The sequence below is a fragment of the Triturus cristatus genome, chromosome 8, assembly GCF_964204655.1.
Source record: "Triturus cristatus chromosome 8, aTriCri1.1, whole genome shotgun sequence".
NCBI classification, from domain to species: domain Eukaryota; kingdom Metazoa; phylum Chordata; class Amphibia; order Caudata; family Salamandridae; genus Triturus; species Triturus cristatus.
In genome coordinates, this window is record NC_140591.1 from 183,735,127 (window position 1) to 183,752,554 (window position 17,428).

The following is a 17,428-nucleotide window of genomic DNA, read 5'->3' on the forward strand; positions in this document are numbered from 1 at the left end:
GACAGAAGAATGAGTTACTTACCATCAGTAACACCTAATCTAGCAGAGACTCTATCAAGCCGCATATTACTTACCTTAGAATTATCCCCAGGCATCAAACTGGATCTAGAAATATCCATGAGCAGTACACTTCTGTGCTGGTAGGTGGTGATGTATGGTTCCACATGGCGTCGTCCACGCTTAAAATGACATGCACAGTGCCTATATAGGTGCCACCCAAGGGCGTTGATGCGAGTTTCTTTTTGCGACTTTCCCCCCCAGGAGAACGGACCCACAAAGAACACTGACCACTGGTGTGGAAAACTAGAACACTGACAGGGAAATAGCCTTGACTCTAGAAATCTGTTTGCTAAATGGGAAAGGTGGGTGGCTAGATAGAGTCTCTACCAGATAAGGCATTACCAAAGGTAAGTAACTGGTTAATCAGATAGAGACTTCTAGCCACAAATTCCTTGCCTTAGAATAGATACCCAAGCAATTCCTCGTTGGAGGTGGGTCTGCGAAACGGTTTCACACTACAAAGCCTTGCAGGACCGAACAGGCAAAGAGCTTCTCCTGTCGGACCTGACTGTCCAGGCAGTAGTGCTAAGTGAACGTGTGCAGAGAAGCCCACGTTGATGCCTGGAAGATGTCTAGTACCAGAATTCCACGTGCTAATACAACAGTCGCAGTCTTAGCTCTGGTGAAATGAGCATGCAAACACTCCAGGAGTTGCTTCTTGGCCAGTGCGTAGCAAATTTTAATGCAGACTATGATCCATCTTGAGATGGTCTGTTTCTGCACAGCCTTCCCCTTGGCTCTGACATACCCCACAAAAAAGAGTTGGTAGTCCACCTGGAACTCTTTTGTGTGGTCAAGGTAGAACGACAACGCTCTTTTTGGCTTTAGTCAATGGAGCGGTTCCTTTTCCTTAGAGGGGTGGGGCAGAGCATCAAAGGTAGGAAGGGTGATGGACTGGCCTACATGAAAGGGAGTAACAACTTTTGTCAGAAAGGTAGTGTAGGCGACTGGGACGGTTGTTTCACAATGGTGTCTTTATTTTTAGTTTGTTGCGTATGAAAACACACACATATATATATATATATATATATATATATATATATATATATATATATATATATATATATATATATATATATATATATATGTTATGTGGAGTCTTTCTGAACTGATGGTGATTTTTTTTTTATATCTTCTTCTTTGACTCGTTCTCGGTCTTCCGATGAGGAGGGACCCCTGGAATCTCGTATAAAAGAAATGCAGTGGTAAGTATTTATTCAGGAAACTATCAATAATCGTCCTTCACCAAATCCTTAGGTGCTCAGGCTGGAAACGGTGAGTCACAAAGAATAAGTAAGAATAAAAGGAGAGAGACAGATTTACAGGCGTGCGGGAGAGAGAAAGAGATAACCACTCAGTCCTCTTTTAAATGAAATTTTCCTTCCGCCCCTTATTTGGGGTATGAAAGACGACTATCTCTCAGAGTCTTGGGATTTCAGGGGAAACAAAGGTATGCTCAGGGGATCCAAAGTTTTCCTCAATCAGCTGCACTTAATAAAAAATTTAAAAAAAGGAAACAGTTTATCTGCTTTTCTACCCCCCTTGCTGTCTGGGAGATGTAGTGCCTTTCAGTTCTAGGCGCGTTATGTAAATAAAAGAAATAACACAACAGAGTAGCACCTACACCAAGACCCCATCGTGTGTAATGTCCCCTCCCAATCCCTCCTCCCTCTCTGCAAATAACCCCAACCATTTCAGCCCCATGCACTCACACGCTACGCCACCGCTATCCAGTGTTGCAGCGGCAGTACAGCATCCTCCGGAGCGATCGACCACTCTCCTGACCAGGACTCATTTTCCTCACTTCTGAAAACTGACCCTTCTGATCTCTCCTGCTTGACGTCTTCTTCACCGGACTCATGGGTGACCGCTGCCTTCCCCTGATTTGCGGTATCCAGAAAAGCATTCCTGTAGTGGGGCGATTCAGTATCGCGCTCCATGTTTGGATTGTTTGGCGCGTGATGCCTTTCACATGTTATACATATGTATTCTTTTGAATTGTGGCTTGGGGCATGGCGTTCTCCTTGAAGGACGTTCGGAAGGCAGTTCTTTAGTTGCCGTTCGGTCATCCGACTGGGAGGACGCTCTCGCCACGGGTGGAGTTTACCTGATCTCAAATAAACCAACTTTCAACTTACCGCGGATCTCTCTACTTATTTCAATTCCTCTCTTCGAGCCGCTTCGGTCTCATCTCTCCCGCAGTCTGCTTTCTCCGTCTCCTCTTCTGGTTTTTCTGCTCCCTTTTCCTCCCGCCGGCCTTCGTAGGATAGGTTCTCTTCTTCATTGAACCCCTTCATCTCTGTTTAAAGAAACAGCTGCCTTTCACTGTCTGGGTGACTGTGGTACGGGGCGGCCTAACCCCTTTTCCCTTTCTTTTGCAGGTTCGCTGGTGCCGAGGGAGTACATCGTGAGGACGGTAAGGGAGAGCCCCAGGCGTTCAACCACTCACAGGTAGCTCTAGTGCGAAGAATCGGCTTGTCTGGGAAGATGGAGAGATACAGAGGCTTAGATGACAAAGCCTGGAGCTCAATGATCCTCCGGGCAGTTGTTATCGCCACTAGGAAGACCGTCTTGATGGTAAGAAGCCTGAGATGAAAGTTGTGTAGTGGCTTAAAGGGAGCACACATGAGAAATGTGAGTACCAGATTGAGGTCCTACTGAGGCATGATAAAGGGTGGAGGTGAAAACAGACGTTGAAGACCTTTCAAAAACCTACTTACAACAGGGCTGGCTGGTCTGGCAACCCCAAAAAGGCTGAGATGGCAGAGAGATAGCCCTTTAATGTGCCCAAAGCAGAGTCATGCTTTCTCTTGCCCAGCAGGAATAGAATTACCTTAGAAAAGGGAGCAGAAAAGGGGTCAACTTGTCTTTCTGCAATTGATGCACAAACTTTCCCAAGCGACATATGTATACTGTCTTGATGGACAGACATCTGGCTGCCAAGATAATATTGCGCAATTCGAGCGAAAGGTCGAAAGCTGTAGACTGTAACCGCTCAATCTCCACGCATGAAGGCGGAGCGCTGACAGCTTGGCGTGGAGAACCCTCCCCTCCTGCTATGATGGAAGATTCTCTGGAAGATGCAGCCTGATTGGAGGACCAATGGCCAAGCTCAGGATACTAAACTCTCAGAGTTCAGTCTAGAGGCACAAGGATGACTAGGGCCCGGTCATTCATGATCTTCTTGGGAACTATCTGAAGGTGGGGTATTGGCTGAAAGGTGTACGGTAGCCCTGAGCTCCACTCGAGACAAAAAGCGTGTCTGAGCAAGACCCACCTAGGAAATGCCAGCACGAAAACCGACTGACACAGCACTTTCGCGACTGAGGCAAAGAGATCCAACTGAGGCACTCCCCACTGCTGAAACAGACCTTGAGCCACCTCCAGATGGAGATGCCATTCATGATCCACCAGGCATCAATGACTGAGATTGTCTGCCCTGGCATTACGGGGAGGCCACCAAGTGTTGAACCATCAGGGATATGCCCGACATCTCAGCCATTTGCAAAAGCGCAACGACTCTTGACAAAGGGTACATGACCTGTTTGTTGCAATACCACATGGCGGCTGTGTTGTCCGTCAACACCTGTTTCAGCCATCCAATGATTGAGGGAAGAAAGGCCTTCAATGCTAGCTTGGAGCTAAAACAGGTTGATGTTGAGTCCGGATTCTGCCAGAGACTAGAGTCCTCTGATCTCAACCACTGCCACATGGCCGCTCAATTCCAGAAGTGAAGCATCTGACAGCTCTGGTTGGGGAAGGGAGAGGTGTCTCCCACTGACCCAATCGCAGTTGCTTAACCATTACTGCAGGTCTTTTGCAGATCCCTCTGTGCTGTGCCCACTGGATCTTCAGGTTTGTACTGCAGAGCAATCCTATGCCAACCGGCATGTGTTACAAGAAGGATGCAGGAGGCCATGAGGCCAACAGCCTCGCAGTCCATCTCACCGAAAACCCAGGATAGAGACCGAAACATCGGTATCATAGCCTGTATATCCTGGACAATCCACCCAGGAGTATAGGCACGAAACACTGTATCCAGAATAGCTCCTATGAAAGGGAAGGTCTGATAAGAGTGAAGTGTGACTTTCGCACGTCAATAGTGAACCCCAGCAGGTACAGAAGGTTCACCGTAGTCTGTAGTTGGAAGAGAAACTGTTTGGGGTTAGCCGCCTTCAACATCCTATAGGTGAGGTAGGGAAAGGCTGGAATCATTGACCTTAGCAAATGAGTTGCAACCACCGCCATCACTGTCGTGACCACCCTAGGGGACTAGTAAGGCTTGAGGGATGCATGGCAAACTAAAAATACTCTTGGCCGACTGTGAACTGCATGCAAAGCTTGAGGACAGGCAGAATGGGGATGTGAAAATAAGCATCCTGTAAGCATAGCAACACCATCCAGCCTCCTGGGTCCAGGGCAGACAGGACTTGTGGGAGCCTGATCATTTTGAATTTCCCCCTTTTCAGGAAGAGATTGAAAAGGGGCAGGTGTAAAATAGGACAAAGGTCTCTGTCCTTCTTGGGCACCACAAAGTAGCAGGAATAGCAACCATGACTAACTTCTGATGACGGTACCTTCTCTATAGCTCCCTTGGCCAAGAAGCAAGGAGAGATTGTCCTCTGTAAGCTTGTCACAAGAAGGCGGCATGGGTGGTGGTCACAAATGGGAGGGAAAAGACCCTTTGGGCTAGCGGCATACGCCAACAACCAGATGATATTGACCTCCAGTGGTGCAGGTGATGGCATATCCTGACCCCCCACTGGTTGTCCAAGATTGTCGGAGGGCATTCTAAAGGGGTTTGAGGCTGCGGTTGCTGGGAGGTATTGGACTGGCTCAAAATCTGGCTGCCTGTTCTATGTAGTCTGTGGGTACCGCATCCTCAGCCAAGAAAAGATTATGTAGTTTGTTGGCCGGGGTGGCTGGGCATGTAAAGACGTGGTTGGACTCCCCTCTTGTGGCCACAAGAGGAATGGAAGGTAGACTGGGAGTGGTGAGGGGCCATAGAAACGCCCAAGGACCTGGCTCTAACTCTGCTGTGCGTAAAGTGCTCGACCACAGAGTCTGCCTTAAACAGAGTGCCATCAAAAGTACATGTGCACGAGAGACCTCGACATCAACCGAAAAAAGGTGGGTCTCAGCCAGACGTGGCACCAAAGGCCCACAGACTATGAAACTGCTCTGCCAAGTGAGTCATGTGTATCCAGCCCACACTGTATGGTGAACTTCTGCGAGAAAGTGTCATCTTTCTTGCATGGTATGCCCCCACTTTTTGCTGAATTACTGAATGTACTTTGACTGAATGTGCCCTGGACTCCTGCCAATCAGGTGCCCAGGGCCTATGTTCCTTCCCTAAAACCACATGTCAGCCCCTGGTAAATGGTACCCTAGGTACCCAGGGCCTTGTGACCAGGGAAGGCCTCTAAGGGCTGCAGCCCTTATTGTGCCACCCTTAGAGGCCCTGTACCCTAACACAAACACACTGCCCTTTCAGGCTGAGTGGCTGGGTACAAGACGAAAAAAGGAGTCGACATGGCACATATCCCTGTGTGCCACACCCACAACCTACGCTGCCCTGGCATACATCAGCCACCCCTCTAGCTGGGTGCCCTATGCCAGTGGTGTGGGCACAGGAGCATGAGCCCTGTGCGCCTACAGTACCCAAGTCCATTCCTGGGCACTGTTAGTGCAGTGCTGCCATTTAAGAGTATATGGTGGTGGGAGCTCGTCAAACACAAACTCCACAGCACCATAATGGCAACACTGAAGACTGAGAAGTTTGGTATCAAACTTCTCAGCACATTAAACCCGCACTGATGCCAGTGTGGGATTTAATGTACAAAGCACTACAGAGAGCATCTTAGAGATGCCCACTGAAACCTAACCTACAATCCACGTCCTGTTTGAGGGGCTGCCTAGGCTGCCACACAGCAGACATGTTGCTGGACCACTGGGTAGAGAGCCATCCGCTCTCCTGGGCCTGCAACAATGCACATTCTGGGCGAGGTGATAGGTCTCCTCCCCCAGGATGGGCAGGGGAAGCTTCAAAGGCATGCTGCCTTTGTGAGCTTCTCCAGGCCACTTACTGTACTCAGCAACTGGCCCCCACCGGTTCTGACCCCCACTCTAGCGGGAAGACAGGCCGGAAACCCCAAGTAAGGACAGGGGATGTGCCAGCCCTACCAACCCCACCCCTCAGGTGGCGGAGGCGAGGTGATGCACATCTCCGGGCCCTCGCCATCTTGAAGATGGGGAGCCCTACCCCACAGGAGAGTGGCAGGATAGGGGGTGTACCCAACCCCAGGACAGGGACCCAGTGGTTCCTGCCCTTTACCTACCTGTAACGCCCCTAAATTTAGTATTTAAGGGCACCCTGAACCTTCCTTCCTCAGATTCCAGATTCTAAAACAGCAAGGAAGATCAAGAAGAAAGAAGACCTGCCGTGCAGCTGCTAAGAAGAGGAAGACACCAACTGCTTTGGCCCCAGCCCTACCGGCCTGTCGACCCTCGGACCTGCTCCTGCTACATCCCAGCACCTCCTGTGGCCAGCAACCTCACAAATCCCGGAGGACCTGGCTACCTTGTGACTCAACAACCTGGGACTCCACGAGCAGGGGCTCTGCTCAAAGCAAGTATCTAACCCCTGGCATCAGCCCGGAACCGCGAACCCTGCACACTCTGCACCCGCCAAGCCTGGCCTGTGTCAGAGTTGCCAAAGACCCCGAGGACGTCTCCACGGCGACTGTGACCCCGCATCCGGCACCCGAGGACCCACCTCGATGCTCCTGACAACGCCTGCAGCCTCAGAACCAGGGACCCCCCCAACCGCAATCAACAGAGGGTAAGATTTCACGACACCAAAAGGCACCCCTGCACCCGGCGCCCTGCGGCCCCCTGTACCAGACTCCTGGGTACCTCCCTATCCTCCAACTACCCAACTTACCTCTCGAAGTGGTGGTGGCACCTGAAGAATCTTTGTCCCCGAGCTTGCAGCCTTTGTTCGTCCTTGAGCTTTTCCATAGCAATCCATTGAGCGCCCGAAGGCTCAAAAGCACCCTGCACCCAGCCGCCCGTGTGGCCCTGGCAGTGCAACTTCTACTCCTACCTACTCCCCCATTTGCCTTGAGCAAGTGACCAGGAGCCCAGCTCCCACAGCCGCGTGGCCTGCTAGTCAGCAGCCGCCAACCAAGGGCCCCCTGCCTCCCATAGGATAACATTGGGCCTAACTCACTCTGCACCCGGCCGCCCCAGTGCCACTGAGGGTGTAACAACTGTACCTACCTGACCCTGGGAGACCCCCCGTGTCTATGCCCAGAACCTCAACTCTGCCAGTTGATTACTTACCCAAAAGCCGATAACTCACTTTTCTTCCATAGGGTAACATAGAAGAAATTTCAAGAGAAACCAGTCAAAGTGTGGAGTTTCTAAACTTTAAAATATTCACCTAAAATCAACCGAGTAACGAAAACGGAAATACTCACCTGCTATTAGGAGAGATCCCAGTGCTGGATCTTGGTGCCCAACACTGACCCTGAAAAGTACATATGACCGTACTTACCACTAACTCAATTTTCTCCCATAGGAAACCATTGACTGTTTTTCTGTGAAATTTCTTCTGTCGATTTTTGCAAACTACAAATAGTCTTTAAAAATCGTACCAATTGTGAAAACGTAATTACTTACCTGTTTTAGATAGATGTCCCAGTACTGAGCCTAGGAGCCCAGCACTGGATTACAAAAGTAACGAGAACATACTTTACCCGTAACTTGAATTTTCTTCCATAGGAAACCATTGACTGTTTTTCTGTGTCGATTTTGCAAACTTATAAATATTCCTTAAAAATCGCCTGTATAACTAAAACGCAGTTTCTCAACTGCTTACAGGTGGTACACTAGTGCTGGATCCAGGATCCAACACTGACCTAGAAAAAGTAACCATAACCCCACTTACCTGCTGAGTGAATTTCCTTCCATAGGATAACAATGGTAATTTGATTAGAAAAAGTTTCAAAGTGTCAACTTTTAAAATAGCAAAATATTGTTTAAAAATCACAACAGTAACTAAAACGAATTTACTCACTTATTTCCAAGAACTGTCCCAGGACTGAATCTAGGATCCAGTCCTGGAGTTAGGAAAGTAAACCTGAAAGTAATCAATTGCATATAACTTAAAATTCCCATTGAGCTCAATGTATTATTGTGTTTGAAATTGTGTTGCCTATTGCAACAAACTAAGTATTACCTGCAAAAGTCAATTGCCTATTGCAAAGTATTAAACTAAAGCATCTCATTCGGAGAAAGTATATTTTGATACCTATTGTTGGTTCTAAAATAAAACCATATTTTTTTTATACAAACCATTGACCTAGAGTTCAGTTCTTGAGTGCGTGAGACCATTTGCAGACTGAGTGTGTACAACAAATGCTTTACACTGTCCTCTGATACTGCCTTACTGCTCGACCAAGCTACCAATTTAGAGAGTAAGGTTATATCTAACTTTAGCCTCTGCCAAACCTCTGGGGACTGTGGACTCTCTACACACTGTACCTATTTGGGAACAGTATATACAGAGCCACTTTCCTACAACTTGGCTGTGTCCCTCCGATCAGCAATTGCTTCAGAAAGTATTGCTTGGGCCTCCTCCAAGACCAGGGGCAGCACTTCCACAACCGAGCCCCAGATGGTATGGAAGTATTGGCCCAAGAGGAACTCAATGTTCACCAACTGCAGTGTCAGGCTGGCGTAAAACAATCTCTTCCCAAAGATAGCCAGCTTCTTGATTCTCTGTCCAATAGAGTGGCAGGCAAGGTGTTGGGGTTAACTTTGATTTGAAGGTGGAGGCCTGGACAACCAACCGCTCTAAGGTAGTGTTGGAGGAGCGTTTAGAATGAGGAACCAGATAAGGTTTTGAGTGCGTATGATCTGGAACAGAAAATGAGAGTCTAAGAGGCGACTTTCACAATTCTGGAGTGGCAGCTTCATTACCCTATACAACCAATCTAACTTAAGCAATCAAATGTCAAAGGACACGTAAATCATCACAGAGAAGTCACAATACAGTTCAATGCAATTCAATGCAATTTTATATAAGTGAGTGTCAGAGACACAGAAATCATCGAAGTATGCAATACCAGAAGGGATAGGAAGAAAACAAAACAGCAGAATATGACAAATCAGAGAAGTCTAACCTAACCAAAGATAAGGCAGTTATCTAATCCAGCTGGGGGAACATCAAGTGGCGTGAGGTGCTGACTGAGGAAACTGGGGTCACATGGGGAGGGGAAATGGCTGCGGCCAACTACCCTATACGCAGAAGTCCCTGTGCAGGGCTTGGACCAGGCCCCACACAGGATATCAGTAAGATATCAGTAAGGCCTTCACTGAATGGGAGTAATGGTTCAGTAGGGACAGCTCCCAGCTGAAGTACCTCTGTCAAGCGGTTTGTCTTGACTGCCACTTAGGGCAGCTTAAGGTGCATGACTTCAGCCACCCTAAGCCACAACATTTCAAATCAGGCACCCTCCTACGTAACCATGTAGGAAAGCGTCTCTAAAAACAAGACAAATGTTAATTGTAACCCAATTGGCAAGGACGTTAGCACCCCTGTAAGTCCAAAGTAAATGGTACCCAGGGCATGCAGCATGCATTATGCCATCCTAGGGGAACCACACACAAACTGCATGCAGACTGCCATTGCAGGATGCGTGAAATGGCGCAAGGTCTAAATACACAACATGTACTATAAGCAAGTCACCACTACAGCTGGCCTTCAGAGCCCTAACGCACGGTGCATTATATTACATGTGAGGATACAGCTGAATGAGCAGAAATGCCCATGTGATGCCTAGTTCCATTACTAGTCACTGCAAGTGATCAGGAAGCCATTTTAGATGTATGTTCTGGGCACTGGTCATTACGAGTTACCCAGCTACATAATCGCTTCACTGAAAATGATGGTGTTTGGCATCAAACAACTTGTCTTAATAAATCAATACTGATGTCAGCATCGGATGTATGAAAACATGCACCCATATTATCCTACAGGTCACTTAGGGTGTTGGCTGACTGGTACCTTCCAGTCTGCCACCAAAGACTGGTTTCTGACCCCCTGTAAGGGAGAGCCACACTCTGAGGTCAGGAACCATGCATGCTTGGCAGAAGGTGTTCCCATCTCCTCCAGCAAGATGGCTGGCGATTAAGCATATCAAGGCCAGAGGCTTCAAAACCTCAACCGCCATTGATGCCTAAATTCCTATAAAAAACACTTCATTTTCATAAATTGGTCTCGGATTTTATATTGAGTGAATGCTCAACAAATGCTTAACACTCCTCTATGCTAAGCATAAACTGCTCGACCACACTACCACAAGTAGAGCACTGGGGATTATTAAAGTAAGTCCTGTCAACCAATAAGGGTCGTCTGGACTTTTTGCATGGTGTGCCCTTACATTGGCAGTACTACATAAAAAGCCAGCTTCCTGCAAGCCACGATAGAGGGAGAGACCAAGTAAGTGTCTAGGGAGGAGTTCAGTCCATTGACACCCACCAGATACTCACATTGTCTTTATGATCTTTTAACTGGTATCCATAAGGTTCTGCCCTGCCATTGTTTCACCAGACCATGCCTGTCATACTAGTAAGGCACTGGCTCGATCATGAGGAGTCTTCCCCCCCACCGGCGCTGGAGACGGACGCCGCCTATCTAGATCTGCTTTGGGTCTGGCGCCACCATGGAGAGTTGGCAGTGTTAGCACTGGAGCAGTTGCCAGGCAAGGTCTAGGTGACTCGATCGGCACCCTACAGGTGCCGGGGGCGAACCCGCCGGCAGAGACCAGTAGTGCCCCCTCCCGAACCTGCAGGCCTGAAGGCACTCAAGCAGGGACAGGGCGCACAAATATGAGGTGCATGGCCTCATAAGATTCTTGTAACTGGGTGGGGGTCGCTCCAGCTTTTGGAAATTCTGGGAGGCGTGGAGACAGCCTAGGCGCAGGCTCCATCACAGAGCTAAGCCTTGAGTGGCGATGCTCTCTCATCTCCTCAGACGACTTCAACGTGCATGGCAAAGTCAAAGATCTCTTCAACTTCTTGTTATTCTTGCGTTTGTGGGACTTATCTTAATTTTCTGATCAAGTCAACTAAGACGACGAGCACTTTGAGTGGTTCTGTGACCGCTCTAGGAACCTTAATATTGACCGAGATCTTGAACGCTGTGGCGTCGCGCAGAGAGTAGCTTGAGGGATCATTCCCTTAAGGCCTTGGGGTGCAGGACATGGCAATCAACACAGGTCTTGGCATCGTGGTCGTGCTCCAAACACCAGAGGCACACCAAATGTCGGTCAAGCACCGACATCTGTCAGTGACAGTTACCACACAGCTTTAAGAACAAGTTACTTACCTTTGGTAACACCTTATCTAGTAGCGACTCAATCTAGCTGCAGAAACCTTACCTTAGAATTACCCCCAGCCATCAGAATGGATCAGGAACATTTACATGAACGGTACCCCTGTGTGCCGGTGGGAGATGTTCAGAGGTGTGGCTTGGTCATAAGATTGGGGGGGTGAGTTTCAGATTTTCCCAACAAATGCGCTGGCACATGTTAAAATATATTGTACGACAAGCAAGGCACACAAAAGGAGTTTAAGGGACAGCGGAAAAGGAGAGGAATGAGAATTGGTAGCGGTACTCAGTGAGAGAAAGCACATTATTTTGTGAAATAACCAACTTTGTTGACCTTTTTTCAAATCGAGGTAGGGAGAGAGTGTGTGTGCATTTTTATCTGTGTGTGAAATAATTTCTGTTGCTCATCTTCCTTAGAGGGATGAGGCAGAGCATAAAAGGTAGGCAAGATGATGGATTGGCCTACGTTGAATAGGGTGACTACCTTCGGCAAGACGGATGCTAGAGTCTGAAGGACCAGTTTGTCTGGGTAAAAAAAGATGTACAGATGCGGAGATGGCAGCGCCTGCAACTCACTAACCCTCTGGGCAGATGTAATTACCACCAGAAAGGCCGTCTTGATGGTGAGGAGCCTGAGAGGGCAGTTATGAAGCGGCTCAAAGGGAGCGCACATAAATAAATTAAGAGCAAAACTGAGATCCCATTGAGGCATAAAGGAGGGAGCTGGAGGAAACACATGCTGGAGACCTTTAAGGAATCTATTTACAAGACTTGAAAAGGGAGGGATGATCTGGCAGCTGCAGAAAAGCAGAGATAGCAAATAACCTTTCAAAGTGCCCAATGCTGGGCCCTGCTGGGCTAGGGTAAGGATTAACAAAATAATTTGGGAAAACGATGCGGAGAAGGGGTCAATCTGTTTGTCTGTACACAATGTCTCAAACTTGCTCCAACGGCCAGCGTACACAGTCTTGGTTGAGGAACACCAAGCTGTCATGAGAGCATTACAGACTTCAGATGAAGGGTCAAAAGCTGTCAACTATTGCCTTTCAATCTTCACGCATGAAAGTGGAGCATTGACAGGTTCAGGTGGAGAACCCTCTCATGATGCTGCAACAGAAGATCCTTCTGAAGGAGCAGCATGATCGGAGGACCAATAGAGATGCTCAACAGATCGGGATACCAGACTCTCCGAGCCCAGTTTTGAGCCACAAGCATTACTTGTGCCCATAGATTCATGGTCTTCTTCAGAGCTCTGGTCAGATGTGGTATTGGCGGATAGGGGTACAGGAGGCTGGAGCTCCACTCGAGATGAAAAGCATCTCCGAGTGAGAGCCACCTTGGAAACTACAGGGTGCAGAACTGATAACACTGCACACTCTCGACAGTGGCGAACAGATCTAACCAAGTTTCTCCACACCGCTGAAAGAGACCTTGCACCACCTTTGGTTGGAGACGCCACTCATGATTCGCTAGGCATCTTCGGCTGAGTTTGTCTGCTCTGGAATTTAGAAAGCCCACCAGGAGTTGAACCACAAGGGAAATGCACTAGCGTTCCAGCCATGTCCAGAGATGTAGGGCCTCTTTACATAGGTCTACAACCCCACACTGTTCTGTTTGTTACAATAGCACATGGTGGTGGTGTTGTCTGTGGACATCTGTACTAGCCTTCCCTTGATGGAAGGTAGAAAGACTTTCAATGCCAACCAGATCCCTCAGAACTCCAACAGGTCGATTTGTAGTCCGGATTCTGCCGGAGGCCAGAGTCCTCTGAACTTCACCTCTGCCAGATGGCTTCCCCAGCCCAGAAGTAATTCATCTGTCACGACTGTCAGATCTGGTTGGGGAAGGGAGAGGGGTCTGCCGCTGACCCAATCGCAGTTCGTCAACCACCACTGCAGATCTTTTGCATTTTCTTCCGAGGTATGGACAATGTCTGAGAGATTCCCCTGATGATGTGCCCACATGAACTTCCAGTCCCACTGCAGAGCCTGCATATGCCAGTGGGCATGCATAACAAGCAGGATACAGTAGGTCATGAGGCCCAGCAGCCTCAGAGTCATTCTCACTGAAGTCCAGCATAGAGGCTGAAACCTCTGTATCATAGCCTGAATATCCTGGAATTCGCTGCTCAAGAGAATAAGCCTGAAACTGCACTGTGGCCAGAATAGCCCAGATGAAGGGAAGCGTCTGAGAAGGGATCAGGTGTGACTTTGGCACTTGATAGTGAAACCCAGCAAGTGCAGGAGGTCCACCCTAGTCTGGAGGTGAGAGAGGACTGTATGGGGCGAGCCCACCTTCAACAGCCAGTTGTCAAGATAGGGGAAGAATGACATCCCTGATTGCCACATATGAGTTGAAACCATCGCCATCACCGTCTGCCATTTAACTCCCAGATTTTTTGCACACTCTGCAGGGGTGGGAGGACAGCCCATTTCCTCCGGCCACCAGAGATCTGCAACGGGTTGCGGATTTTTACCAAAAAACAACACCTCCATTTTGTCCGCATTCAGCTTGAGTTTGTTGTTATTCACCCATTGAGCTATATCCTTTAGGCAGCTCTTAAAATTCTCAAGAGAGTCACTCGACAGGTCTTTACAAAAAAATACCAACTGGGTATCGTCGGCGTAGGAGATCGACTTCACCCCCCAGTTGGCAATCAGTGAGAACAGGGGGGCCAGATAAATGGTAAAAAGTAGAGGGCTCAAGGCTGACCCTTGCGGAACCCCACACCATAAGTGCTTGCGAGTGGACTGATGCCTTTGAAGTGCCACCCTCTGCGTGCATTTATGGAGGAACGATTTGAGCCACTCCAGGACAGTACCCTGTATCCCAATGTCCGAGAGGCGCTGGACCAATATGAGATGGTCCACCGTATCAAAAGCGGCTGAAAGATCCAGGAGCACCAGCATGGCTGATGCTCCTGAATCCAGCGCCATCCTGACCGAATCTGCCACCTCTATCAGTGCTGTTTCGGAACTGAAACCAGCACGGAAGTCAGATTGAGTGTCGTGCAGGATATCAAGGCTCTCAATAAAATTAGACAGTTGTCTCTGCCCCATCTCTTCAAGTATCTTAGCTGGTGCAGGCAGCAATGAAATTGGTCTGTAATTATTCAATTTGCCTGCATCCACATTGGGTTTCTTCTTAAGGGGGAGGAGAGTGGCGTGCTTCTATAAGTCAGGAAAGATGCCGGTAGTAAGTGAGGTGTTCCAAATTTCAAACAACACCTGGATAGAAGAGTTAGCCAACTCTTTCCACATTTTCGGAGGACAGGGTCCTCCGGTGAGCCAGACTTAAAGACCTAGATTGCCGCCAGTGCCTCCTTCTGTGAGATCTGAGTGAATTCCGAGACGGAGGGCCTGGGTACTTTCCTTTAGGTTATGTCTGATTTGACCGTTTCATCTATAGCGAAAAGGAATTATAGACCTTACGGATTTTGGTGTAAAAAAAATCCGATATTTTCTCACATAATTCCTCTTACAGTTGTGCGTCAGTCATCAGTTCACTAGGTTTAAGGAAGGCGTTTATCACCTTAAAGACAGCCTTGCCAGGTTTATCGGCGTTCTCAATACATTTAGCTATATAATCTCTCCTCGCTTCCTTCATTAATTTATGTATTTCTTTAAGCGATTTTTTATATTTTGTTTTAGCTGCGCTATCATAGTCCACTCTCCACCTTCTCTCAAGATGCTTACATCTGCTTTTCATAGCCCTTAGCTGCTCTGAAAAACAGGGGGCAGAAGGTGATTTCCGAAAGGATTTCATAATTTTTGCTGTAGCACTGGATTCTACTGCAGCCATAATCCAATTATGGTGGGTCACGGAGTCTACATTAGGGTGCTTAGAAAGTGCAGGTTGGCTGGCTAACAGCACCGGGCTTAAAAACTCCGCTGTCAGCCTTTTCCAATTTCTTTTCAAGAAATATCGAGAGCTATCCATTAGATGGGGTTTACCCAAACTAAAAGAGCAAGACACTGGGGAGAGGAGTTGGCCTAACGGCTAGGGCGCTCGACCTCGGACCTGGAGAACTGGGTTCGAGTCTTGGTAATGACGCTGAACATCCTGTGGGATTCTGGGCAAATCACTTAATCTCTGCGTGCCTAACAAAAAAATTAATGTGTGTCCTCATGTAACGTAACTGGTGCTATGTAAAGCGCTCTGATACCGGATTGGATTCGGGTCAAGTTCGCACTATATAAAACTCTTCAAAAAAAAAAAACTAGGCAGTGGTCAGACCACACCAGCTGGCAAGGGGCTTTAGTTTCCATGGATGGAATGTTGGAAAAAACCAAATCCAGGGTATGTCCTGCTTTGTGGGTAGGGTGATTAACAAGTTGGGGTAAATTTGCTCCTTCAAGAGAAGAGACTACCTGCATAGCTTGCATGCAAGAGGGGTCATTAAAGTCCCCAAGTACTATAAAATTGGAAAATAAAAGGGATTTCTGTGCGATATAATCGCACAGTTCAAGGTGAATAGTTTAGTTTGAGGTGGTTGCAGGTCAGACAGTTTTTTTGTACAGTTGAGTTTCATTGACGTACATGTGATAATGGATGTTCGATAGATTAAGAATTCCTGTTAAAGTCTCCATGAAGTCGTTAAAGAGAGAGGGTGAGACTGTGGACCTCTAATGTTACCCATGTAAGGTTGGATAAGGACTGATTAATCTTGATTCTTTCAGTTCTGTTGTGGAGAAACGAGGTGAACCAGATAAGGACGGACCCAGATAGCCCCACCCTACATACAACTAGGTCTAGGAGGCGATCATGTTTGACAGTATTAAAAGCTAGCGAGAGTTTGAGGAGAATAAGGGAGGATTCATTCTGATCCAGCATTTTAGCATGTTTTCAACTATGATTCGCCAATTCAGTGCTGTGGCACTGACAGAAGCCACATTAGAATTTGTCTAAGAGGCTGAATTGTTCTATGTGCTTGCATAGTTGTACATGGACACATTTCTCGAGGAGCTTTGCCCGGGTCGGAATATTGGAGACTAGGCGGAAGTTGTTTAGATCTGTGCAATCCGATGTGTGTGTTTTTTAGGCAATCTGGGATAGTAGCTTGAAGTAGTGAGGCATTAACTATCTAGGTCCAAAGTTGGAGTATGGACAGTTTGATTTCACTGAAGACATTCAATGGCAGAGGGTTGCTGAAGTGGTTTGAGGGTTTCAGTGCTGTTAAAATCTTAAGAATGGGGCTTTTATCCAAGGTTTTGAATATGTTCAATGAAGCATTGATTTTAGGGGTGTGAGCAGGCAGACATGGTAGCTAAGTGATCAGGGGGGTCATTACAGAGACCTGGGTAAACCCATCATCGGCTTCCGACATCTCTACAGCACTCCCAGCGGTCTACAAGGTTACTCAACAGGACCACCAACAAAAGCCAGGAGGAGGACCCTCTTCCATCTACAAGGAATCCATCAAATGCACAACATCCACAAAGACCCCGTTCATGAAACACCTGCACTTCAAACTGCAAATCTCTGATAAAATTACCCCTGAAGGGAACCCTCGCCTACCGACCACCTGAACCACGAGCCACCTTTACCAACCGCATCACAGACTTTGCTGCTCCGCTCATCATCGACTCCAGAGCCTACATTCTCCTTGTTAACCTCATCTTTCACCTGGAAGATCATATGACCCCTGCTCCACAGCACTCCTCGAAAGCTATATCGGACTCACCTAGCTTGTTACAGAACAAACACACTCTGCAGGACACACACTGACTTCATCTTCACAACAAGCGACAGCTTAAAATACAACACACCACACAGCTCACATGGACCGACCACTCTATCATCCAGTTCGAAACCAACGCACCTCAAGTCAACACCCTTGCCAGGTTCACATTCCAAGCCACAGTTGGGGCAAAGTCAAATAAGCCCTCAGCCCTGATCAGCTTAGATCCACAGACAGCCTAGACAAGGGCATGAACAACTTCAACAACTGGATCAAGAAATAAGCTGACT

The 17,428-nt window shown here is 47.8% G+C and overlaps 1 protein-coding gene across 3 annotated transcripts in view; it reads right to left on the minus strand.

The window, feature by feature from the left end:
• The window catches only part of LOC146801785 (E3 ubiquitin-protein ligase TTC3-like), a 1,762,960-nt gene that overhangs the window by 1,141,731 nt on the left and 603,801 nt on the right, over nucleotides 1-17,428 (minus strand). The window lies entirely within an intron of this gene.